Source organism: Sus scrofa, chromosome 1, assembly GCF_054392235.1.
Source record: "Sus scrofa isolate SSC_HxYL_T2T_F1_AM1 chromosome 1, Sscrofa_HxYL_maternal_Yorkshire_Landrace_v2.0, whole genome shotgun sequence".
NCBI classification, from domain to species: Eukaryota; Metazoa; Chordata; class Mammalia; order Artiodactyla; family Suidae; genus Sus; species Sus scrofa.
Window position 1 is genome coordinate 76063821 of NC_139383.1, and position 27146 is coordinate 76090966.

The 27146-nt window shown below is 42.4% G+C and overlaps 1 long non-coding RNA gene across 1 annotated transcript; it reads right to left on the minus strand.

The window, feature by feature from the left end:
* Positions 1–16387: 16387 nt before the first annotated feature.
* Positions 16388–26798, minus strand: LOC146406152 (uncharacterized). The gene is made up of 5 exons (XR_014831667.1): positions 26073–26798; positions 24352–24787; positions 23871–24042; positions 21376–21602; positions 16388–16527 (listed from the first exon to the last, which is right to left on the minus strand). It is a non-coding gene; the product is annotated as an uncharacterized LOC146406152 (long non-coding RNA).
* Positions 26799–27146: the final 348 nt, after the last annotated feature.

The window sequence follows — 27146 nt, forward strand, 5'->3', positions numbered from 1 at the left end:
AGATAATAACAGAAGACCATCCAAACAAAAAAAAAAAAAAAAGAAAGGAAGAATGGAGAACCATAGAATCAACTGGAACACGAGGTTCAAATGGCAATAAATAATCATTTATCAATTATCACCTTAAATGTCAATGGATTGAATGCCCCAATCAAAAGACACAGAGTGGCTGAGTGGATAAAAAGGCAAAAACCTTCAATATGCTGCCTACAAGAAACTCACCTTAGGACAAAGGATACATATAGATTGAAAGTGAAAGAGTGGGGAAAAATATTTCACGCCAATACACATGACAGAAAAGCAGGAGTTGCAACGCTCATATCAGACAAAATAGACTTTAAAACAAAAGACATAAAGAAAGACAAAGAAGGACACTACTTAATGATTAAGGGATCCATCCGAGGAGAGGATGTTACTATCGTCAACATATATGCCCCAAATACAGGAGCACCCACATACATACAACAAATATTAACAGACATAAAGGGAGATATTGATGAGAATACAATCATAGTAGGAGACATTAATACCCCCCTCACATCAATGGACAGATCCTCTAGACAGAAAACCAATAAAGCAACAGAGATCCTAAGGGAAACAATAGAAAAGTTAGACTTAATTGATATCTTCAGGACACTACATCCAAAAAAATCAGAATACACATTCTTCTCAAATGCTCATGGAACATTCTCAAGAATCGACCACATATTGGGACACAAAGTGAATCTCAATAAATTTAGGAGCATAGAAGTTATCTCAAGTATCTTTTCTGACCACAATGCCATGAAATTAGAAATCAACCATGAGAAAAGCAAAGAGAAAAAACCTACTACATGGAGACTCAACAACATGCTACTAAAAAACCAATGGGTCAATGAGGAAATCAAGAAGGAAATTAAAAACTACCTTGAAACAAATGCTAATGAAGACACAACCTCTCAAAATCTATGAGATGCTGCGAAAGCAGTGCTCAGAGGGAAATTTATAGCAATACAGGCCTTTCTCAAAAAAAGAAGAAAGATCCCAAATGGACAACTTAACCCTCCACCTAAATGAATTAGAAAAAGAAGAACAAAAAAGTCCTAAAGTCAGCAGAAGGAAGGAAATTATAAAGATCAAAGAAGAAATCAATAAAATAGAGACTCAAAAAACAATAGAGAAAATTAATAAAAGCAAGAGCTGGTTCTTTGAAAAGGTGAACAAAATTGACAAACCCCTGGCCAGACTCACTAAAAAGAGGAGAGAAAGAACCCAAATAACCAAAATTATAAATGAAAAAGGAGAAATCACAACGGATACAGCAGAAATACAAAAAACCATAAGAGAATACTATGAACAACTATATGGCAATAAGTTTGACAATCTGGAAGAAATGGACAATTTTCTAGAATCTTACAGCCTGCCAAAACTGAATCAAGCAGAAACAGACCAACTGAACAGACCAATCACTAGAAATGAAATTGAAGAGGTCATAAAATCACTCCCTACAAATAAAAGTCCAGGACCAGATGGCTTCACAGGTGAATTCTATCAAACATATAAAGAATTGGTGCCCATCCTCCTTAAACTCTTTCAAAAGGTTGAAGAAGAAAGAATACTCCCAAAGACATTCTATGAGGCCACCATCACCCTCATTCCAAAACCAGGCAGAGATACCACCAACAAAGAAAACTATCGGCCAATATCATTGATGAATACAGATGCAAAAATTCTCAACAAAATCTTAGCCAACCGAATCAAACAACATACCAAAAAAATTATACACCATGACCAGGTTGGGTTCATCCCAGGTTCACAAGGATGGTTCAACATACGCAAATCAATCAGCATCATACACCACATTAACAAAAAAAAAGTCAAAAATCATACGATCGTCTCAATAGACGCAGAAAAAGTATTTGACAAAGTCCAACATCCATTCATGATCAAGACCCTCGCCAAACTGGGTATAGAGGGAACATTCCTGAACATAATCAAAGCCATTTATGATAAACCCACAGCAAATATAATACTCAATGGGGAAAAACTGAAAGCCTTCTCACTCAAATCTGGAACAAGACAGGGATGCCCACTCTCACCACTGCTCTTCAACATAGTTTTGGAAGTCCTAGCCACAGCAATTAGACAAACAAAAGAAATAAAAGGCATCCATATAGGAAGAGAAGAGATCAAACTGTCACTGTATGCAGATGACATGATACTATACATAGAAATCCCTAAGGACTCAACCCCAAAACTCCTTGAACTGATTAATAAATTCAGCAAAGTAGCAGGATATAAGATTAACATTCAGAAGTCAGTTGCATTTCTGTATACCAGCAATGAAACATTAGAAAAGGAATAAAAAAATACGATACCTTTTAAAATTGCACCTCACAAAATCAAATACCTCGGAATACACCTGACCAAGGAGGTAAAGCACCTATATGCCGAGAAAGATAAAACTATAATCAAAGAAATCAAAGAAGATGTAAAGAAATGGAAAGATATTCCATGTTCCTGGATTGGGAAAATCAATATTGTAAAAATGGCCATCCTACCCAAAGCAATCTACAGATTCAATGCAATCCCTATCAAATTACCCATGACAGTTTTCACAGAACTAGAACAAGTAATCCAAACATTTATATGGAACCACAAAAGACCCAGAATCGCCAAAGCAATCCTGAGAAACAAAAACCAAGCAGGGGCATAACTCTCCCAGACTTCAAGAAATACTACAAAGCCACAGTCATCAAGACAGTGTGGTACTGGTATCAAAACAGACAGACAGACCAATGGAACAGAATAGAGAACCCAGAAATAAACCCTGACACCTATGGTCAATTAATCTTTGACAAGAGAGGCAAGAACATCAAATGGGAAAAAGAAAGTCTATTCAGTAAGCATTGCTGGGAAACCTGGACAGTTGCATGCAAAGCAATGAAATTAGAACACACCCTCACACCATGCACAAAAATAAACTCAAAATGGCTGAAAGACTTAAATATACGACAGGACACCATCAAACTCCTAGAAGAAAACATAGGCAAAACACTCTCTGACATCAACATCATGAATATTTTCTCAGGTCAGTCTCCCAAAGCAACAGAAATTAGAGCAAAAATAAACCCATGGGACCTCATCAATCTGAAAAGCTTTTGCACAGCAAAGGAAACCCAAAAGAAAAAAAAAGACAACTTACAGAATGGGAGAAAATAGTTTCAAATGATGCAACCGACAAGGGCTTAATCTCTAGAATATGTAAGCAACTTATACAACCCAACAGCAAAAAAGCCAATCACCCAATGGAAAAATGGGCAAAAGACCTGAATAGACATTTCTCCAAAGAAGATATACAGATGGCCAACAATCACATGAAAAAATGCTCAACATCGCTGAGTATAAGAGAAATGCAAATCAAAACTACCATGAGATACCACCTCACACCAGTCAGAATGGCCATCATTAATAAGTCCACAAATAACAAGTGCTGGAGGGGGTGTGGAGAAAAGGGAACAGTCCTGCACTTCTGGTGGGAATGTAAACTGGTACAGCCACTATGGAGAACAGTTTGGAGATACCTTAGAAATCTATACATAGAACTTCCATATGACCCCGCAATCCCACTCTTGGGCATCTATCCGGACAAAACTCTACTTAAAAGAGACATATGCACCCACATGTTCATTGCAGCACTATTCACAATAGCCAGGACATGGAAGCAACCCAAATGTCCATCGACAGATGATTGGATTAGGAAGATATAGTATATATACACAATGGAATACTACTCAGCCATAAAAAAGAATGACATAATGCCATTTGCAGCAACATGGATGGAACTAGAGAATCTCATACTGAGTGAAATGAGCCAGAACGACAAAGACAAATACCATATGATATCACTTATAACTGGAATCTAATATCCAGCACAAATGAACATCTCCTTAGAAAAGAAAATCATGGACTTGGAGAAGAGACTTGTGGCCGCCCAGGGAGAGAGGGAGGGAGTGGGAGGGATCGGCAGCTTGGGGTTATCAGATACAACTTAGAATAGATTTACAAGGAGATCCTGCTGAGTAGCATTGAGAACTATGTCTAGATACTTATATTATAACGGAACAAACGCTGGGGAAAAAAATGTATACATGTAAGGTTATCTTGGTCCCCGTGCTGTACAGAGGAAAAATAAATAAATAAATAAATAAATAAATAAATAAATAAATAAATAAATAAATAAATGAAACGATGGGCACAGAAAGCCTTTTGTATCTGGTTGGGCCACACAGGGTTCTATTCAGTTTCAATCCTCCCTTTGCTTTGATTCTCCTCAGTCTTGAGGGGAACAGGTATTAGAATCACAAACTCAGCGGAAGAACTTGGTTTGGGGGAATCTTGGTTTTATTTCTTTGTATCTAGCTCAGCCCCTAACACAGACCTGCTACGTAATAGGCCCTGGAGGAACATGTGTGAATGAGTGCATGACCAGTGGTTGTTGTAGAAGTGCAGCTGGAGAGGCAGGTGCCTGTGGCTGTGAGCTGCCCACAGTCCCACCTGCTCCCACCTGCTCCCACCTGCTCCCTGCGTGGGGGTGTGGCCTGCGACTGCGGAGCAGAGGCTGAACCGCAGACAGACTTTCTCTGGCTATCTTCTGGCCACTGAAAAATCTTACCTCCTAGAGGGTTCTGATTTGGCAATTCCCTTTTCACTTTTGGGAAAACTTTTCATCAAAGAAGATGGCTTCAGTCTCTGAGATTAGCGGTCTTTGCTCTTCATGTACAGATTCAATGCTGTACATGAATACTGGGTGTATTCTTCAGTTTCAGCGTTCCCTTCAAGAACTTCTTTTCAAAATATGGCCTATCGTTTAAACAGTTTTGATTTCTACTCTGTCCTGTTGCTTTAATGCATGTCTGTGAAACCTTAAAAAAAAAAAAAAACAACAGCAGCAACAACAAAAACAAACCCCCAAACCCCCATCTCAACTACTGATCTCGGTTATGCTCCATTTGTGGGAGCTAAAATTATTCATGTCCCAGAGGTGTTTTTCCTCCTCTCCCCATTTAGCAGTTTGTTTGCTGCCATTATGAATAGTTTTGTGACTTGGGGATTTAATTTTTTATTTATCCAAGAGCATTCAGTGCTGGGAAGAGGAGGAGGCTGAGAAGACTTCCTGGTACCAGCCTGATCACACAGTCCCAGATTCATGCAAATCCCCTCACTGAGAGCAGAGAGGGTGGCACCCCCATTCCACTGCTGACGGATGCCTTTGCACCTGAGCTGGTCCTGTGGAACATCCACCTGGTCAGGCCATTGTCCTCCTTGGCAAAACAGGAGATCATCTGTTCTCCTGACCCGGGTAGCTGGGCGAGAACCTGAGAGGTCTAACAAAAAAAATAAAATAAATAAATAAATAAATAAATAATAATAATAAAAAAAACCCACAGAACAAAGCCCTAGCCCCAGCCCCAGACTCTAATTTGGTAGATCAGGGGCTGGGTTTGGGCACTAGCATTTCTGAGTTCCCCAGAGGATCCTTAAGGGTAGCCTTGGCTGAGTACTGGGGAGCTAGGTCAGGCAGAACCAAGGGAGGTGTACCTCTTGTAGCACCAAAACCTCTCACGATGGAGTTCCTGCTGTGGCTCATCAAGTTAAGAACCCAACTAGTATCCATGAGGACTCAGATTCAATCCCTGGCCTTGCTCAGTGGGTTAGGGATCTGGCGTTGCCTTGAGCTGTGGTTTAGGTTGCAGATGCGGCTCAGATCTGGCGTTGCTGTGGCTGTGGTGTAGACCAGCAGCTGCAGCTCCAATGTCCAATGTCACCCTAGCCCAGGGACTTCCATGTGCCACACCTAAAAAGAAACAAACAAAACTCCTCACAAAGGTTCTGAGTAGAACAGAAGTTGGATAAGTTGATTTCTAACCTGGAAAGTCTCTAACTCAGTGAATGATGCTGGTTTAAGCCCAGGAAATTCAGTGGCAATAAAAAAGTCTTGATCCATACAGCTACTAACAGGCTCTTGGCCAGCTGCTTTTTAAAAAAAGTTAGAATTAAATCATTGCTTTGGAAACAACCTTGTCCTCATGTGAGATTAAAAACAACAACAACAAACTCCATTACGCTTTAAGACCTTAGCAATGCTAAAGGGTACAAAAATTACAAAAAGTAGAATAGAAGTTAGTGATCCCAACCTCAGTCTTTCTTACAATTTGGCTTTCCAAGAAACTGCTCCACATCTTTGCCAAACAGCCTCACCTCTGTTCTCTTGATTTGCTCTGAAGATCAGCCCATAAGAGCCTGGAGCCATGGTGAGCTAGACTGTGCCCCCTCCCAGCCCACCCCAAACCAGGGAAGAGGGTCCCATCCTGGGCTCTGAGCATTAGAGGGCCCAGCTCTCACCCGAGCCCCACCGCGTTCATCCCCAGGGACCAGGAGCCATGGGTCAAGGGGATGTGGGGCTCAGAGTCAGAGCCCCTCCCCTTCTGAGTCAAGCCCCAGCTATTCAGGACTCAATATGCCTCCTGCTATGGACTGAAGTCTGTGACCCCAGGATTTAGATGGTAAAGCCCGATTCCCCAATGTGATAGTAAGAGGAGGTGAGGCTGGTGATTAATTGATCAAGAGAAAGAAACCTTGTGATGGGATTAGTGCTCTTATAAGAGACACAAGGGAGGTGATCTCTAGCTTTACTGTATGAGGACATGGCAAGAAGGCAGCAATCTGTAAACCAGGAGGGGGTCCCGCAGCAGACACTGAATCAGCTGGCATCTTGATCTCGGATCTGCCAGCCTCCAGAAGTGTAAGAAACAAACGTCTGTTGCCCAAGCTATCTGGTCCATGGTACTGGGTTAGAGCATCCCAAACAGACTAAGACACCACCCCAGGGTTCCTGAGCCCTCTGCGGGGCCCTGAGGGGGCCCCCTCCCCAGGCCGTTGTCCTACAGCTGACTGCTATGCTGGCACTTTTCTCCTGGGTCTGGAGGGGTGGCTCTGCAAGGCCATGGACATGTAGCTTAGGGGCCACTTGTGTGGAGATGGAGCCAAGTCTGGGTCACCAAGGACCGGTCATGCCATCGCCGTCCTATCATATCCAGCCATTGCACAGGTTTTCCATCATTCGCCTTGCAAATGCACTGTACTCGAGCAGTCTTGTGAGAAGCAGTCACTTCAGAAGCAGTAGGCTGATGAGAAAACCCCTCCTGCAGTCTTCCAAACAGTCAGGGGAACATCAACAAGTAAATGATTTCTTTAGTGGAAAAACTGTTCCCTAAGCACCTGCTTCCTAGCTCACAGTTAGTCACTCTTCTTTTGAGTCCTGGTAGAAGGCATATTTCACAGTCCTTGCAGAAATGTGTTTTGTTCCTGTCCTTTCCAGTAGGCTCAGAGCTCCTCAAGGCAGTTACCGCACCTTTTTCCCCTTCAGATCCCCAGAACCCAACCAGAACACAGTGTCCTAGACACTGAGTAATGGTCAGCTTTCTCAAATGTTTTTCTTTAATCTGCGTGATTCTATTTATTATTAGCACCGTGGTATTCTGTTAACTGTTAAAAGAACAGATGACTTTTTAACATAAAAACTTATGTGCAAAGGAGTTCCCGCTGTGGCTCAGCAGTCGTAGATCCCTGGCCCTGCTCTGTGGGTTAAGGATCTGGCTTTGCTGCAAGCTGGGTGTAGGTCAAAGATGGGGCTCAGATCCTGCGTTGCTGTGTCTGTGGTGTAGGCAGGCAGCTGCCGCTCCAATTCGACCCCTAGCCATATATACACAAAAGTTTTTATAACTGTACCTGTGGCATATGGAAGTTCCTGGGATGGGGGCTGAATCAGAGCTGTGGCTGCAGGCATATGCCACAGCCATGGCAACACTGGATCCAAGCAGTATATGTTACCTACGCTGCAGCTTGCAGATTTAACCCACAAAGAAAGGCCAGGGATTGAACCTGCATCCTCACAGAGACAAAGTTGAGGCCTTAACCCACTGAGCCACAAGAACGCCAGAGATATTTGCAAAAAATATAATTCTGGCAATTCTCTTACTACATAAATCCTTCTACACGTCTCTGATTATGCTCTTAGATAAATTCCTAGAGGTGGATCTAGGGATATGCATATTTTTTAAAGATATTACTGATTCACACGACCAAGCTATTGTATTGACTAACTAGACACCCTCCCTCCTCTAAGGCTTGGGACCCGCCTGGGGAGAGGGCCTGAGCTACCCTTTCATGCTTCTTCCTCTCACTCTGCTGCTTCTAGGTCCTCAAGGGCAGTGGGTAGGGAGGGGTGGAAGAGAGAAAAGGGGCAAAATCTTAGTACCTGGTGTTGTCCTGTCTTGGGTTGCATGTCCTCTGGGTACAGGCATCCAGATTCTTACTGTCTTGCAGAGCATGTGGTAAGTTCTTCAAGAGTCTGTGGGATGCCTCCCCTCAATGGTTTCCTCACATGGAGATGTGCTTCATTGGACCTTGCCTGCTCCCCCAGTTCCAGCCCACACTGCAGAACCTCACAGGCTTTTGCTGCTGGTCCGTCACCTGGGCAGGGCGCCTGCAACACAGCATAGCACCCTTCCATAGCACCCACTTGGCCACAGGCAACTCCTGCCTCCTTATCATACCCGACGGCAGGGGAGGGGCAAGAGTAGGCTATTCCCACTCTTTGTGGTGCCATCTCTAATCACTTCCTTTGTTTCTGCTCAGTCACTGCAGAACATAGACCAGCAATTGCAGTTTAAGCAAATATTCAGCTGGTGAGATGCCTGTCTCTCTTCAAGATGCTCCCAAACTCTGCAGTCCATCCACTGGGATTTGGGGACAGGAGAGCCCTCTCCCCTGGGTCAGGAACTCCATATCCAAAGCTTCTTCTAATTTCTATATCTTGGGCTTATAGGGACTTGTGGGGAGGCATGGGGGCTAGTAAGCATGGGGTTAGTAGAGGCTGTGGGGATGGGTCTGGGAACCCTCTGTAGGATACAGAGATAGGTAGGGGCTCTGCACCTCTGCTCCAGCTTTTAGTCCCAATGGTCAGACAATAGGAAAAGTTCCAGTGGAAATTCTCTTAGACTGATTGGTGAAATAATCATGGTGTAATCTCTACGAAGAAATAAAATGTAGCAGTGATGTATAAGAAATATGTATTTGATCATTCAAATGACTAAAACATATTTCTCATATATATTTGGTCTTTGTACACAGTTCCTGACTCACAGCTCCCAAAACCATTGGAATTTCCTGAGTGATAAGAGCTATGGCAACAGTTTTATTACAACATTTGGTCTCTTTACCCCAGTTATTGAATTGCTTCAGAGCCATAAAAGTGAAACAGGTGTCTTGTTATTCATTACAAGCCCCTTTCCACCATGACTGAGTTTATATTAATGAGGTAAATTTTGGAAATCACCTAAGGATGGGGCTAGTTGCCAGGGCAACAAACCAGGAATAGAGAGTTAGAACTTTCAGTCCTAATGGCTGATTTCCAGGGAGGGAAGAAGAGCTAGGGGTTGATCAATCACCGATGGCCAATACATTAATCATTCATGTCTATGTAAAGAAGGTGTAGTATATATTTACAATAGAATATTATTCAGCCATAAAAAGAATAAAATAATGCCATTTGCAGCAACATGGATAGATCTAGAGATTATCATATTGAGTGAAGTAAGACAGAGAAAGACAAATATCATATGATATCATTTATATGTGGAATCTAATAAAAAATGACACAAAAGAACTTATTTATAAAACAGAAACAAACTCACAGATTTCCAAACCAATCTTATGGCTACCATAGGTGAAACTGTTGTGGAAAGGGAAGAAATGGGAGAGTGAGAATAACATATACACAGTCCTGCATAAAATAGATGGTTAACAAGAACCTTCTAAGAAGAACCTGTATAGCACAGGAAAATCTACTCAATAGTTTGGAATAACCTTTATGGGGAAAAGAAATGGATACCACACTTTGCAGTACAGCTGGAACTAATACAACATTGTAAGTCAACTATACACCAACAAAATTAAATACAATTTTAAAAATTCATGTTCATGTAATGAAGCCTCCCCTAAAAGCTCAGAAGGACAGGGTTTGGAGAGATTCCTGGTTGGAGATTCAGAATGCTACCACATGCTGTTATGCCAGGCTTTACACTTCACGAGAACAGAAGTTCTTTCACTTGGGACCTCCTCACCCTTATGTATCTCCTCATTTGGCCGTGGATTTGTATCCTTTAAGATATAAGAAACCCATAAATTTAGTGAGTAAAACGGGTTTTCTGAGTTCTGTGAGCTGCTCTAGCAAGTTAATTGAACCCAAAGAAGGGGGCATGGGAACCTCTAACCAGTTGGTCAGAAGTACTGGACTGTGATTGGCACCTGAAGCGAAGAGTGGTCTTACGGGCTGAGCCCTTGTGGGGAATCTGATGCTTTCCGCAGGAAGGTGGTGTCAGCATCGAGTTGAATTGTACACCCTGCTGGTGTCGGAGATGGCTTTTTAGCAGAGGGCAACCTCCCCTACTCCCTGCTACATCTACACGTTGGAAGTGGGAGTTGGGTCCAGAATTCTCTTAGTAGCCATTTAAAATACGAAGACTACTTATTGGGAAATATTTAATGAGTGACTTTTTAAACATTTTTTGTATTTTGCTTTTTAGGGCTGCATCCACGGCATATGGAAGTTCCCAGGCTAAGGGTCAAATTGGAGCTATAGCTGCCGCCCTACACCACAGCCATGGCAATGTGGGGTCCAATCCATGTCTTCGACCTACACCACAGCTCAGAGCAATGCCGGATTCCTCACCCACTGAGCGAGGCCAGGGATTGAGCCTGTGTCCTCATGGATACTAGTCAGATTTGTTTCTGCTGCGCCACAAAGAGAATGCCTATAGAGTGCATATATTGATGTTTATTTAATGATTTTTGCTAAATGAAGAACTTAGCCTCCAAAACCAGATAATCCCATGTTTGTAAAACACATATTTTATAGCTATAGTTGCACAGAAAAAAAATCACTAGAAGAACAGTCACTGCATCACTGTTTTCCCAGAAGGATAGAATTACAAGTGATTTTCTTCACTGTGCTTTTTTTGGGTTTTCACATTTCAATGAGCACGTGTTACTTTTGATGACTAAAAAATTATTTCTGAAAAATAAAATTAAATGTTAACCTCTTTCCTATCCACATCCCCTCAAAATGTTCTTTTTCATTATTAGCTTTCAGGTTTTCAGTAGCAATTAAGTTATTCTCTTTCAAAGCAAACGAAAGAGCAGAAATAAAAGCCATGTGACGATGTTAAATTCTCTGGAGTCAGCAAGAGCACACACATGCAGGACCTAATGCCACAGAGGCCAGTGGAGCTCAAATAAGGCAGCCTCATAGCAAGGGCTGCAGGGAGAGTGCCTGCAGCAGAAGTCTACTGCATGTGGGCTGCACACTCAAGTCACTTGGGATCCTTTAAAAACATTTGATGTAGGGGTAGCAGGAGCAAAACTCCAGAGGGATCCCAATGTGCAACCTGGGTTAAGAAGCCCTTTCCAGGGGTGGAAGCCTCACGTGCAAGCCCATCTGCCCCACTGCCCAGATACCTTCTCTGGGATTTTCCTGTGCCTTTTCCTCTATCAATTGTCTCAAAGTATTTGATTATAAACATAATCCCCAAAATTATAACTAGAACTAGGAAGCCAGAAGGTAAAGATTTTAGGCTATATACTGGCTTGAATAAGGTCCCCCAAAGATTCATGTCAACCTGGAACCTTAGAATGTGATTCTATTTGGAATAGAGTCTGGGCAGAGGTAATCACATTAAGATGAGGTCATAGTGGATTAGGATGAGCCCTAAAGCCAATGGCTGGTGCCTTTATAAGGAGAGGTAGATTTGGAGACACAGAGACACAACACTGGGAAGAAGGCCATTGAGGGCTCAGGCGGAAATTGGACTGATACAACAATAAGCCAAGAACACCAAAGACAGCCAGCCACCTCCAGGAACTGGGAGGGAGCTTCCAGAAGGGCCTAACCCTGAGGACACCTTGGTCTTGGACTTACAGCCTCCTGAACTGTGGGAGAGTAAGCCTGGCATTTTCTTTTTTCTTTATAGGGTTGAGCCCATAGCATATTGAAATTTCCAGGCTAGGGGTCAAATCGGAGCTGCAGCTGCCAGCCTGCACCACAGTCACAGCAATGCAGGATTGGAGCCGCATCTGTGACCTACCCCACAGTTCAAGGCAACGCCAGATCCTTAACCCACTGCCAAGGACAGGGATCAAACCCGCATCCTCATGGATCCTAGTCGGGTTTGTTACTGCTAAGCCATGATGGGAACTCCAAGCCTGGCATTTTAAACCACCCAGTTTGTGGTCATTTGTTACTGCAGCCCTAGGAAACTCAGACAGGCTGTTTTCAAAGTCTGCTCCCAAAGCAGAGAAACGGTGCCCCATTACATCCCTCTAAAAGGTAAGTAAATGTTCTTAGCACAGCTCTTTCCTCGACCTCAACGGTCTCTCCTCTGCCTGCCCAGTTCTCTTTGTGAGCATGCAAAAAATTCATCTTAGATAATACACATCAATTTTCTTTCAATTATGTGTAGCACAGGAGCTACTTGGTTTGCAAGGTGGGAAAAACTCCCACTATACATTTTGTTCCACTGCTTTTCCTATCTCAGTCAGGCGACTTTTCTTATTAGAGCCACTCACCTGGTAACTAATGAGAATTGCCAGTCTTTGAAAAGCAATTACTTCTAAGTAAAATAAGCACTTTTCTGACAGAGTCAGAAAAGGCCGTACCTACTGTAAACAAGGCGCTATATGAGCACAAGTGTGCTATTTCAGCTTCAATCATCGGGATTATCTTTAGCGGAGAAAGGGAGGATGGTGAAGGAGGCCTTAACTGATCGTTTATTTTCTAGCTTTCTGACAATGGCAGCAAAACCATGTAAATTAAGTTCCATTCAACTGGAGTTCCCACTGAAGCTCAGTGGGTTAAGAACCTAACATGGTGTCATTGAGGATGCAGGTTTTAACCCTGGACTGGTTCAGTGGGTTAAGGATCCAGCATTGCCCCAACCTGCAGTGTAGGTCACAGATGCGGCTCAGATCTGGTGTTGCTGTGGCTGTGATGTAGGCCAGCAACTGTAGCTCCAATTCCATTCCTAGCTTGGGAACTTCCATGTGCCACAGGTGTGGCTATAAAAAGAAAAAAAAGAAAAAAAAGTTCTATTCAACCTGATAATAATTACTGCATGCTCTCTATGTTAGGGGCTGGGGATTCAGAGGATGCTGCCCTCAGGAAAGCCATGGTCCACAGGGAAGGGGGACAAATCACAATGGATTAGAGCATAAGTGCAGTACAGCAGCATCTTAGAGCATGAAGTGACCTTCCAATGAAACGCTGTGGATGAACGTGGATGTTTATTTCTGCTCCCTCCTGAAACAGCACCGAAATGAGAATAAAGGAATTAAGACTAAATATGCATAAACCCCAAAGGACACAGAGAATTGGGGAAGAGACTACAACACAGGAGAAATGTCATCAGATTTGGTAGGATGGAAAATAGAGGCCGGAGAGGAAGAGAGAAATCTGACCACCAAGTGCTTACAGAGCATGGGGAATTGGAGATACCTGCGCTATGGGAGGTGGCAGTGGGGACAAGGTGCAAGACAAGAGGTTTGGTTGAAATCCTATTGGAGGAGAAGTGAGATCCCAGGTCACTCAGCAACTGAAACTGCCAAGAGGCTCCCTCTTCCCCCAAGTAGGAGATTTATTGTTGGAGAGCTGCACCTAGAGGGGCTGCGGTCATGGCAGAGGCTGGGGCAGAGTGTGGTTCTGAAAGTGAACACTGACATCTGAACCATGCGGCTCTCTGTCCTCTTCCTCTGTCCCCACTGCCAGGAGGCTGACAGCAGGTGCAGAGGCCTCAGGTGGGAGACTAGTAGATGTTCTCTGGAGAAGATGAATGGCCCCTACAAAAGGATATGTATATACTGACAGATGGCATTTGGGGCTGGGGAAGGAAAGAAGAAATCCAAGTCAGCCCTGAATCATCTTCTGACCTTTCAGATCCCCACCCTAAAGTTCATGCGTACGTGGACAAACCTTTCCCCCCATGCACACAGAACTTCAGCCTTTTAGTGTTTAGTGAACCACATCCCCAGGCATCAGAAGGTTTTTAACATGAAAAGTAGAAATCAAAATAAGTACATGGCAAAAAGAGAAAACAGGAAAACTAAAACCAAAAAGCCTAATAGCTTTGGAGAGAACGCAGCCCCAAACCAAGAAGAGCCTCCTGTTAAAAAGGCATGCTATTCACAATGGCCAAGAAGTGGAAACAACTAAATGTCCATAAACAAATAAATGCATAAAGAAAATATATATACTACATACAATTGAATTATTTTTTCAGCCTGAAAAGAGGAGGAAACCCTGTCACCTGCTGCAATATAAATGAACCTTGAGGACATTAAGCTAAGAGAAATATGCCGGTCACAGAAGGATAAAGACTGCATAATTCCACTTTTATGAGGTATCTAGTGTAATCAAAATCATAGAAGCAGAAAGAATGGTGGTCGCCAGGGCCTGGAGGGAAGGAGAAATGAGAGGAGTTGCTGTTCAGTGGGCATAGAGTTCCAGTCATGCAAAATGAAAAAGTTGTAGAGATTTGCTGTACAATGTAGATGTGGCTAATTATACTGTAGTCTACACTAAATTTTTTTTTTTTGTCTTTTCTGGGGCCACACCCGAGGCATATGGAGGTTCCCAGGCTAGGGGTCGAATTGGAGCTGTAGCCGCAGACCTACACCACAGCCACAGCCACACAGGATCTGAGCCACATCTGCGACCTACACCACTGAGCGAGGCCAGGGATTGAACCCGAAACCTCATGGTTCCTAGTCAGAGTCGTTAACCACTGAACCATGACAGGAACACCTACACTAAAATTGTTAAGAGGGTAGATGTCATATTTTGTGGGGTTTTTAACCATAATTAAAAAAAAAAAGAAAACAAAGTAAAACGTAGCTCTGGATTATATCAGTTGTGTGGCCTTCAGTTAGTTACTTCACCTCTCTGAACCTCCATTTCCTTACCATTACAAACTGAGGGTAATAACTATCTTGCAGAGATGTTGAGAGAATTCATCTACATCATGTGCACAAAGCCCTAAACCTAGAAGCAGAGGACCAAAAAGAGGAAAAAAAGGAATGTTGGGAGAATGATATAAAACTCATCAGGATTAAACATATGATAGCAGAAACAAATAATGAGGTAGCTGATGATTTAATATATGGAAAATAGCATTCAGAGGAGTTTTATAGTTCTGTTGAAGAATTTGTAGAGTTCCCATTATAGCTCAGCAGGTTAAGAACCCGACTTAGTGTCCCGGAGGATGCAGGTTCTATCCTTGACCTCGTTCAGTGGGTTAAGGATCTGGCATTGCCTCAGGCTGCAGTGTAGTTTGCAGATGCAGCTCAGATCCCAAGTTGGTGTGGCTGTGGCATAGGCCGGCAGCTACAGCTCCAATTCAATCCCTGGCCTGGGAACTTCCATATGCTGCAAGTCTGGCAGTAAAAAGAAAAAAAAATTGTGATACTGATATAAAAAACTAAATTAAAAAAAACAAAGCAATTAATATCTGGGAAAATAAGAAAAGAAACAGAATTGTATTATACTATTTGGGTTGGCAGTGAAGGACAAACTTGTGATCAAAATAATATAAACACTGAACATCACTGTATTGAAGGCTGCAAGCAGGGCAGATGATGGCAGCTATCAGAATGCTAACTCCTAATAAGAGGAAGTCAATAGTTAATGTATAAAATTGATAAATCAGGGAAGAGTGCTATAGTTGTACTTCCACTCAGTGGGTCCCCAACTCAAATAATTGGAATAACTGAAAATGCTTTTTTTTTTTTCCCCTGGGGAGCTGGGCTCAAGCTAGGAATTCAGGAAGAGCCACAGACTACTAATTTTATTACAAGCTTTGTATTACCATTCGACTTTTGTTTTTATTTATTTTGTCTTTTTGCCTTTTCTAGGGCTGCTCCCACTGCATATGGAGGTCCCCAGGCTAGGGATCTAATCAGAGCTGTAGACACCGGCCTACGCCAGAGCCACAGCAATGCGGGATCTGAGCTACATCTTTGACCTACACCACAGCTCATGGCAACTCCAGATCCTTAACCCACTGAGCAAGGCCAGGGATTGAACCTGCAACCTCGTGGTTCCTAGTGGATTCATTAACCACTGAGCCACGACAGGAACTCTGCATTTGACTTTTAAAATGATGTAAGTGTTTGACTTTGATAAAAGAAATAACGTTTAATGGAAGGAGGTAGTAATGAGGAAGATGTGATTAACTTTATTTGGAATGTGTTCATTGTAATAGTCGGTTTGGGCTGGTAATAAATTATATAGACTGGGTGACTTGAACAACAATTTATTTTCTCACAGTTCTGGCGGCTGGGAGTTGGAGATCCAGGTACCAGCATGGTTGGGTTCTGGTGAGGCCTTTCTTCTTCCTTGTAGACAACTGCCTTCTTTCTGAGCATTCTTTGTGCATTCTTAGGGGAAGAAAGGAAGAGGAAGAGGGAGGGAGGAAGGGAGGGTGGGAGGGAGAGAGAGAGCAAGGGAGTAAGATCTGTGGCCTTTTTTTTTTTCTTCTTTTTTTTTCTTTTGTTTTTTAGGGCCACACCCGAGGCATATGGAGGTTCCCAGGCTAGGGGTCTAATTGGAGCTGTTGCTACTGGCCTATGCCAGAGCCACAGCAATGCCAGATCCAAGCCACATCTGTGACCTACACCACAGCTCAGGGCAACACCGGATCCTTAACCCACTGAGCAAGGCCAGGGATGGAACCTGCAACTTCATCTTTCCTAGTCAGATTTGTTTCTTCTGTGCCACATGAGAACTCCTGTGGTCTTTTCTTATAAGGACACTAATCCCATCTTGAGGGCCCCACCCTTATGACCTCATCTAATCCTAATTACCTCCCAAAGGCCCCATCTCCAAATTCCATCATATTCAGTGTTAGGGCTTCCACATATGAATTTAGGGGGAACACAATTCAGCCCATAGCACTTGGTAAAGACTTCTTAAAGGGAGTGACATTTAGATTGGTGCAGAAAGTAGGCAAATAGAAAAGGGGAAGCTTTGTACACAGGCATGCCATAGCCCAGAGTATGTTAGAGAGGGTGCATCTTTCCACTCATGGGGTTCTGCAGGAGAGATTTTCCTTAAGCACAAACCTGGATGTTGTCAGCCCCTTTGCTTCCTGGCCTCTGGGGAGGTGGAGTCTCACCTTCTGGTTGACAGACCCAAACCACATCCTCCAGCTTAGCTTCACTCAGCAACAGGTATTTGTACCTTTATCTGCCACATCTTTTACTCCTTCCTTCCTTCCTTCTCATGGCCACCCCATGGCATGTGGAAGTTTCCAGGTCAGGGATTAAAACTGAGCAATAGCTGCAAGACCGCTGCACTCGTGAAAGCCCTACCAACAGCCAGGCTTCATTCACTTGGCACCTGGTTGAGGTGGGAAGGATGGATTGGAGGAGTCCCACTGAAGGTTAGGAGGTGACACGAAAATGTGGGCAAGGAATTTAGGACCTTGGCAGAGGACACTGAGGGGAGGGCATGAGTTTGCATTATAATGAAAAAAAGAAAGAGAAAAAAGAAAAAAAACATCAATACAATTTGGTGATTACTTGAGTGAGTGCGAGAATGGAGTTGACAGTGACTCCTGGATTTCTGGTTCAAACTTTGTGGAAAATAGCTTTCTCTTCTCAGAGGTCTTACTGGTCACCTGGATGACTCAATCCAATGCAGCTGGGGGGACCAAGTCCCCGGACACTAATCTGGGAAAGGGGTCTCTAGTGCCCTGCTAACTGCCCCATCGCCCCCCAGCCTAATGCTTTGGCAATTCCACACCTTAAATTCTAGTGTCTAATCCTCATCTTTCCAATGGAGAGGTTAGAGAATCAGAAAACTTAAAATTTTTTCTTTAATTTAAAAAAGTGTTTCAGGAGTTCTTGTTGTGGCTCAGCAGGTTAAGGACCCGATGTTGTCTCTCTGAGGATATGGATACTCAGTGAGTGAAGGATCCAGCATTGCTACAAGCTGTGGCATAGGCTGCAGCTGGAGCTCCAATTTGACTTCTGGTCCAGGAACTTCCATATGCTGCAGGCATGGCTAGAAAAATAAAGTTCTTCAAACTTATAGAAAAGTTGCAGAAATTATACACTGTCTTCCCATACACACTTCGTTTAGTCACCTATTAACACTTTGGCATCTCTCACTCTCTCTAATTGTTATGATTATTGATAAACTTTATAAAAGGAAATTGCATGATTTTTTCCTCTTCATCCCTAAATATTTTGGCATATATCTCCTAAAACAAGGACATTCTCCTCACAACCACAGTATAATGGACAATTTCAGGAGCTTTATTTAACACAATATTATCCAATATATAGGCTATATTCCAATTTCGCCAATTGCCCAATAAGGTCTCTTATTTTCTCCCAATTCAAGATCTAATTCAGGATTATGCATTACATGTGGTTGTCATGGTTTTTATTTCATTTAATCTGGAAAATTTTCAAAATTATTCTTTGCCTTTTGTGACATTGACAATTTTGATGAATGCAGTCCAGTTGTTTTATAGAATGTCCCCGATTTGGACTCATTTGATGTTTCTGGATGATTACATTCAGGTCATGCATGTTTGGCAGGATTACAACATAAGCAAGGCTGTGTCCTTCTCAATGCATTGCATCAGAAAACACACTGATATGGGCGTGTTTCATTATTGGCGATGTTAACTGGTCACTTGGTTACAGTGGTGTCAGCCGAATGTTTCCACTACAAAGTTTTATTATTTTTCCCTTTGCAATTAATAAGTTATCTCTGGGGAGAGATTTTTGAGGCTTTCATTGATGATGCTTGCTTGAATCAATTAGTACCATGATGTTGCAAATTGTTGATTTTTGAATTCTGTCATCCATTCTACATCTACTGGTTGGGTTTCTAAAGATGAGCCTTCCCCTGTTCCTCATTTATTTATTCAGTCTAAATATCAATTAATAAAATTTTATTTTTTTTCAGGGTTTAAAAATCCATCGTTATTCTTATTTATTTTGATACTCAAATTGTCATAGATTTGGACACCAGGAATCCCTTCAAAATGTTTACTGTGTTCTTGCAGCATGTTCCTATCATTTTATGAACATTCTTACTTTCTTTTTTTTTTTTTTTTTTCTTTTTTAGGGCCGCACCTGTGGCATAGGTAGGTTCCCAGGCTAGGGATCGAATCAGAGCTGTGGCTGCTGGCCTATGACACAGCCACAGCAACGTCAGGTCTGAGCTGCATATGCTACCCACACCTAGCTCATGGCAACGCAGGATCCTTAACCCACTGACTGGCCTTGCTCAGTGGATACCAACCAGTCAGATTCATTTCCGTGGATACTAGTCAGATTCATTTCCGTTCGTTTAGCCACGACAGGAAATCCCCGAGCATTCTTACTTTAAAGAATAATAAGATGCCCTCCCTGGAGTCAACAATCTCTCCAAGAAGTCCAGGCCCCTTCCGGTGGGAAATAGTATTTAGGAATCAAGATCTGTACTTATTGTCACAGAGCTGTCACTGCCCCTTCAATGGTCAGAGCCAACAGTAACTGCAAATCCCAAACCAACCATGAATCTCAATCCAAAAAAATCTTCTTAGCGGAGTTCCTGTCGTGGCTTAGTGGTTAACAAATCTGACTAGGAACCATGAGGTTTCCGGTTCAATCCCTGGCCTTACTCAGTGGGTTAAGGATCCGGCGTTGCCGTGAGCTGTGGTGTAGGTTGCAGGCTCGGCTGGGATCTAGCGTTGCTGTGGCTCTGGCGTAGGCCGGTGGCTACAGCTCTGATTAGACCCCTAGCCTGGGAACCTCCATATGCCGAGGGAGCAGCCCAAGAAATGGCAAAAAGACACATACACACACACACACACAAAAAAAAAAAAAAAAATCTTAGCTTTTCCCTGCTCTATATTCGTGTCTTCCTTCTCACTTACTGAGAATTCTGAATCCTCCATCCAAATCAAAATATTTATGTTTTTGCTCAGTTCTACAATTTGCACAAAATAATTTCAGAATCCACATCCTTACTTCAGCCAATAACATATATATTAAGTTTTGTTTGCATATCTTTTTATCTTTAGACTGAAGAGGTAATAGTTAAAATACTGCCTTCAAAAATTAATTGAATTAGTTCTTTATTTCTCTTCTGTGTGATTACATTATTTACTTGAAACCCAGTCATTGTTTCTATTTGAATTCAATTTTCCTCAACTCCCATCTTTGTGGGTTTAGTTAAAAATGAACATTAGCATCATTTGTAAATATCAAAATCAAAACTAGATAAAATGTTATACTCAGAGAAGTGTTACTCCCTCCTACACATTTTCTACTCTCTTCTACCCATCTCTTGTAGGTAACCAATTTCACTAGTTTCTGATTATCTTTCCTATGTTTCTTTATGCAAAATGCATGCACATGTGCACACACACACGTACACATTCTTATCTCTCCAACTACTCAGAGTCTCTTTATCTACCAGGTATACTGAACAATATCTGAGAGGTATTCTATGAACACAAGAGGTCAAAGACAGAGTTGTGATCCTCAAAACACACTGAACGGAAACAATACACTGAAGAAAGGACAGAATGCAAAGCTTCACATGACAGAATAGTTAAATTGAAGGAGAGTCTAGGCATCTCTTCTGTCCAACCCTCATCACCCTTTGATGGACAGCCATCCCTCCACTGCTTTAGTACCTCCAGAGAGGGTGGGTGAGGCAATGTTACATGACGGTAAAGGGCAGACACTGTGGAACCAGAGATCTACCACTGTCTAACTGTGAGATATTGGGCACTTAATTTCTATGAACTTTGGTTACCTTACTATAAAATGCATATAATGGTACCCATCTTGTAAGTGGTTGGGAAGATAAAAGTGCTTAGCAAAGCCTCTGGTACACTATTTATACATTAGCTTTTTTTCACTTTAACTATTATCAGTGTTACCCTGGGGCAGCAGATTGACTCCCTGAATGCAGGGTTGCCAAATAAAATACAGGGCACTCAGTTAATTTTAATTTCAGATAAGCAACAACTACATTTTTAGTATAAGTAAGTACAAATTTTTAGTATGTTTTATACAATAGTGTATGGGACATACCTATGTTAAGAATTTGTTTTTTATCTGAAATAAAAATATTTTTGGGTGTGCTGGATTTTTATTTGCTAGTTTTGGCAGCCCTACCTGAGTGCAGCTAAGCTATAACTTTCAAAAAGATACAAATCATCTTGAAGAACACAGGCACAGACAGATACATGCATGCAGAAACAACTATAGCCTCACCGGACAATATTCCTTTGCATTGCCACGTATAAGAACCATTTCCGTCACTCTCAGTTTTCATTAACTTCTACAATCAGGTTGTGAAATTGCCTGATCGTTAGAGAGAGAGGGGGTCCACTAAACAGTGCCCGGCACATCACTGAAAGGACATTTGTGATATTTTTGCCCATTTCCAAATCTTTGGTGATTCTTCCTGACAGTCTTTACAAATCCTTTCTTCCAGAATTCTGCACAGGAAAATGAAACACACAAACACAGTTAGAAATCATGCATTCTGGTTTAAAATATCAGTTTGGTAGATTAGCAAAAATGGGAATTGAATAATACAAGAAACAAACAATTTTCCAAACCCTAAGTTGTGGTGCCTCCAGTTTCTCCTTAGGTATTTATTAAAGTGTCTCCAAACTTGGTAAGTTCTTAATGAAAGAGGTGTTTTTAATAATGTGGAAATTTCACTTCATATTCTAACAGCAATTTTTTGTTTTAATACCAAAATTGATCACTTAAAGAAATGGTTACCCTGAGAGGAACTACCTGTAATTCTGCAAATTCCAAAGAGCATTTTTTTAGCCTGAACTTAAAAACAGAAACAAAACAAAAGATAAAAATAAAAAAACAAAGTTGAGGAAAATATTTGAAAATCAAAGCATTTCCTCAACCAGAAAAGGAAATAGTTCCACTCCTTTACATGGCAGGTTGATATAGATGATGATTTGTGAAGAATCCCCAAATTAAAGCTTATGCATTAGAGAAACCATATTTAAATTTTTTTTTTAAATTATGATAAAATCTACATAACATAAAACCATTTTGTGGGAAAAAGAAAGTCTATTCAGCAAGCATTGCTGGGAAACCCGGACAGCTGCATGCAAAGCAATGAAATTAGAACACACCCTCACACCATGCACGAAAATAAACTCAAAATGGCTGAAAGACTTAAACCTAAGACAAGACACCATCAAACTCTTAGAAGAGAACATAGGCAAAACACTCTCTGACATCAACATCATGAATATTTTCTCAGGTTAGTCTCCCAAAGCAATAGAAATTAGAGCAAAAATAAACCCACGGGACCTCATCAAACTGAAAAGCTTTTGCACAGCAAAGGAAACCCAAAAGAAAACAAAAAGACAACTTACAGAATGGGAGAAAATAGTTTCAAATGATGCAACGGACAAGGGCTTAATCTCTAGAATAGATAAACAACTTATACAACCCAACAGCAAAAAAAGCCAATCAATCAATGGAAAAATGGGCAAAAGACCTGAATAGACATTTCTCCAAAGAAGATATACAGATGGCCAACAATCACACGAAAAAATGCTCAACATCACTGAGTATAAGAGAAATGCAAATCAAAACTACCATGAGATACCACCTCACACCAGTCAGAATGGCCATCATTAATAAATCCACAAATCACAAGTGCTGGAGGGGCTGTGGAGAAAAGGGAACCCTCCTGCACTGTTGGTGGGAATGTCAACTGGTACAGCCACTATGGAGAACAGTTTGGAGATACCTTAGAAATCTATACATAGAACTTCCATATGACCCCGCAATCCCACTCTTGGGCATCTATCCAGACAAAACTCTACTTAAAAGAGACACATGCACCCGCATGTTCATTGCAGCACTATTCACAATAGCCAGGACATGGAAGCAACCCAAATGTCCATCGACAGATGATTGGATTAGGAAGATGTGGTATATATTAACAATGGAATACTACTCAGCCATAAAAAAGAACAAAATAATGCCATTTGCAGCAACATGGATGGAACTAGAGAATCTCATCCTGAGTGAAATGAGCCAGAAAGACAAAGACAAATACCATATGATATCACTTATAACTGGAATCTAATATCCAGCACAAATGAACATCTCCACAGGAAAGAAAATCATGGACTTGGAGAATAGACTTGTGGCCGCCCAGGGGGAGAGGGAGGGAGTGGGAGGGATCAGGAGCTTGGGGTTATCAGATACAACTTAGAATGCTGAGTAGCATTGAGAACTATGTCTAGATACTTACATTGCAACAGAACAAAGGGTGGGGGAAAAATGTATACATGTAAGAATAACTTGATCCCCATGCTGTACAGCAGGGGGAAAAAAAAAACCTTACCATTTTGCAGTTTTAAGTGTACGGTCCATTAAGTACAGGCATCCAGTACATTCACAGTGTTGTGCAGCCACCGCCATTACCCATTTCCAGGACTTTTCCATCACCCCAAACTGAAACTCTGTACACATTAAACAGCAACTCCTCATTTCCCCCTCAACCAGCTCCTGGTAACCTCTGTTCTACTTTTTGCTAGAATTTGACTGCTCTAGACACCTCAGCCAAGTGGAATCAGACAATATGTGTCCTTCTGTGCCTGGCTTCTTTCACTTGGCATAGTATCTTCAAGGTTCACGTTGTAGCACAAGTAGCCTCATTTTATCAAGACAAGTCAAAATCCCAAAGATGACTAGACAGGAATAAAAATACTTCCTACCTAGTTTCAACACTTCACCTGTGTTACAGCAGGTAGAAACCAGGTATGTGCAGAGAGGGAGGGCATTGGCCAGGTGGCTGGAAACTATGCATCTTGTAAACAGGAGGGCGGATAAAGAAAAGCAGAAACCTCCAGATGGACAGGAAACTACACATTGTGGGTGATGAGTGTCCTGGAGGCAAAGAAAGAAAGGTGGGAAAAGGCAGGAATCTCCAGTGTCTGAATATAACATGTTGCTCATTATGCTCCCGTTACAATAAAATTAGCCTTGCAGATAAGTTCCCATTATGCCCTGACGCCATGACACTTCTAATCAAGGCTAAATAAGGACAAAAATCCTTCCTCCCTTTGGGAAGTGGAGCTGGGATGAAAATCAGGGAATATGACCCCCAAACCCCTCCTTCCCCAATGAATATTCCATCCCTTCATTTGTATGCCCCTTATAACAGGCTTGCCAAAGAAACCCAGGGCAGCTACTCACCTGTCTGCCTGCCTCCCCTCTGGGGGTGTATTTCTCACTTAAATAAATCCTCACTTTACTTCCTCAATTCCCATCTTGTCTCCGAATTCCTTCCGTGACCAGACAAGAACTTTTCTCCTGGGACATCTGCACACTTGCTGACCAATCTTACTGAGGTTTAATATTCACCTTAAGAGTACAGGGGTAGGCTTTGATCTCCTTTGTGGCACTTTCATTCCCCACTTCATCAATCGATGTTAAGAGAGTCTCTTCCTTTCATCATTTGTTAAGCTCCTGTATATTCCTGCATACTTTGGGGTCAGGGAAATGGCTCCAGACTTGATGTGACCTTGGGCTAACTTCTATGATTTTCAGTTATCAGTGAGATAGAGATTAGAAAAGTCATGACCTGATTGAGTCAGTCAGAATTGAAGGCTACATCAAAATGTTTTGTAACCTGTAAAAATATAGTACAAATATCAAGTTAGGCTGATCAGAGGAGACCCTCATGGGGCATTTGTGAATAAACCACTATCCTTCCATACAAAGCCACCCAAACTGTTTTTAAACACAATCCAGGAGTTTCTGTGTGGCTCAATGGAAATAAATCTGACTAGTATCCATGAGGATGCAGGTTAGATCCCTGGTCTCGCTCAGTGGGTAAAGAATCCAGCATTGCCTTGAACTGTGGTGTAGGTCACAGATGTGGATCTGGTGTTGCTGTGGCTGTGATGTAGACTGGCAGCTGCAGCTCCTCCTTACCCTTAGACTGGGAACTTCCATATGCCGTGGGTGCGGCCTTAAAAAAACCAAAAAATCAACAAAACCCACAATCTACTTTTTAGTCCAGGACAATAAGAACAACTAGGATGGTTGTGGTGTCTGATTTATACGAGATACGTTTCCTCCTGCAGTGTCACCATTACCTGGAAGATCACAATATTGGCGATTCACATTACATAAAGTAACTAATACTTTAAAAAAACTACTGTCATGTTTGCTGCTCCGTGAGACCAGCAGACAGTCAACTCTGGGTGACCTGCTGATGGCGGAAGGACTAGAATGGCTAAATGTGCCCCCAGAGAAGCAGGCTCTTACTTTGCCAATAGCTTCAATCTTCCCACCACTCTGTCCAGAGTCGCTAATGAGTGGCAGAATTGACTGCTCTCACCTCCTCCCAGCAAGGGCTCGCCTCTAGTGGAAGTGCTAATGAGCCCTGACACTGTCTCAGCAGGAGGCCGAGGAGAAGTCAGAGTCCTGAATAATCCACTCACTGTCGCAGAATATTCCGGAACCAGCTGTCAAAGGGGAACAACCACCCTCTCCTGCTTGTTCAGAAGTCTCTAGATTCTGCTTTTTGCACCAGAGTCAACGCAGATATCTCATTGTGTCAATCCTCACACCTTCAGCAAGCTCAGACCAGACAAGGACTCAGTGACGAGACTTATTTGACCGCTGGTCCCTCAAAGCAGAGAGCACTAACCCCAGGAGCCCATCCCTGGCCTGCGTCTCCTTCACCATTTTTCATCCTGTTTCCCCAGCAGGTTGGGTAAGAGTGGCTCTAGGAACACTGAGCGCATTGGACGTACATTGGATGAAGGAAATATTAGAAACCTGATTTCAAACTGAGGCAGTTGGATACAACCCACAGAAGAGCTGGACTGATATCCGTTGCCGCGCTGAGGTCTGTGTGTAGAAACACTGAGAAAAACGTGAAAGGACGCAGCCAGGCTGGGACAGACCTTAGCACAGGGTGATGATAGGTCGGGAAGCGGTGGGGACCCAGATGTCTTCCTCCTGTCTTCCTCTCTGTCTGATTTGTAATAACAAGCATGGATAACTTCTGTATTAAAAAAAAATTCAATAAAGTGAAAGAGAATAAACAACCTAGGGTTTTTCTTGTTGAACAACAGTATTTCATATCTTGCAAAACACTTCATTTTACAGTGGAGATGAGTCACTCCCAGCCTCCTAAGCACCTCAACCACACATGTGGGTGGGTTCGCCCCTTTCTATGGAAAAAGAAAGAATGAATTTCAAAGAAAATTGGTTATTTCATGATAGCCCAAGGCCTTGGTTATCTAAGAAAAGGGTGTTGAAGAGGGGAACCCTGAACAGCTTAGAAAGTAAAGAGATGCGTGGAGCTCCCATCATGGCTCAGTGGTAATGAACCCAGGTAGTAACCATGAGGACACGGGTTCGATCCCTGGTCTTGCTCAGTGGGTTAAGGATCTGTCGCTGCTGTGAGCTGTGGTGTAAGTTGCAGATGTGGCTCAGATCCAGCCCTGCTGTGGCAGCTGCAGCTCCGATTCGACCCCTAGCCTGGGAACATCCACGTGCCACATCTGTGGCCCTAAAAAGTAAAAGAAAGAAGGAAAAAAAATGGCAAAGAAAGTAAAGTGCCATGTGGCCCATGGTTACAGTTCCCTGCTGGCCCTGTCTGTCAGCCCAGAGGCATTGTGAGGACTGAGCTCACTGGCTCAATGACCCGGGCAGTTACTGATTCAGTTAACTTGCTGTGGCCTTTTGCAGCCACTTTACAGCTGGAAGCACACTGGGAGCCAGCAGTGACTTAAGCTCGGTTCACTCTGAGGAAGCAAAGTACCCATTTCTCAAGTTTCTTCTTCCCCAGGACGCCTTCCTGTACTTGGAAGATATCGCCTCAGAACCTGCTGTAAATTTAGCTATAAATCAAGGAGTGTGCACATATCTTTGACCCGGAGCCCATCCTCTCTGGCCTGCCGGAATCTCAGAACCTTTCTAACAATCTTTTCTATTATATGAGCTTCATGAAATTCCACAGGGAAAAAGAATTG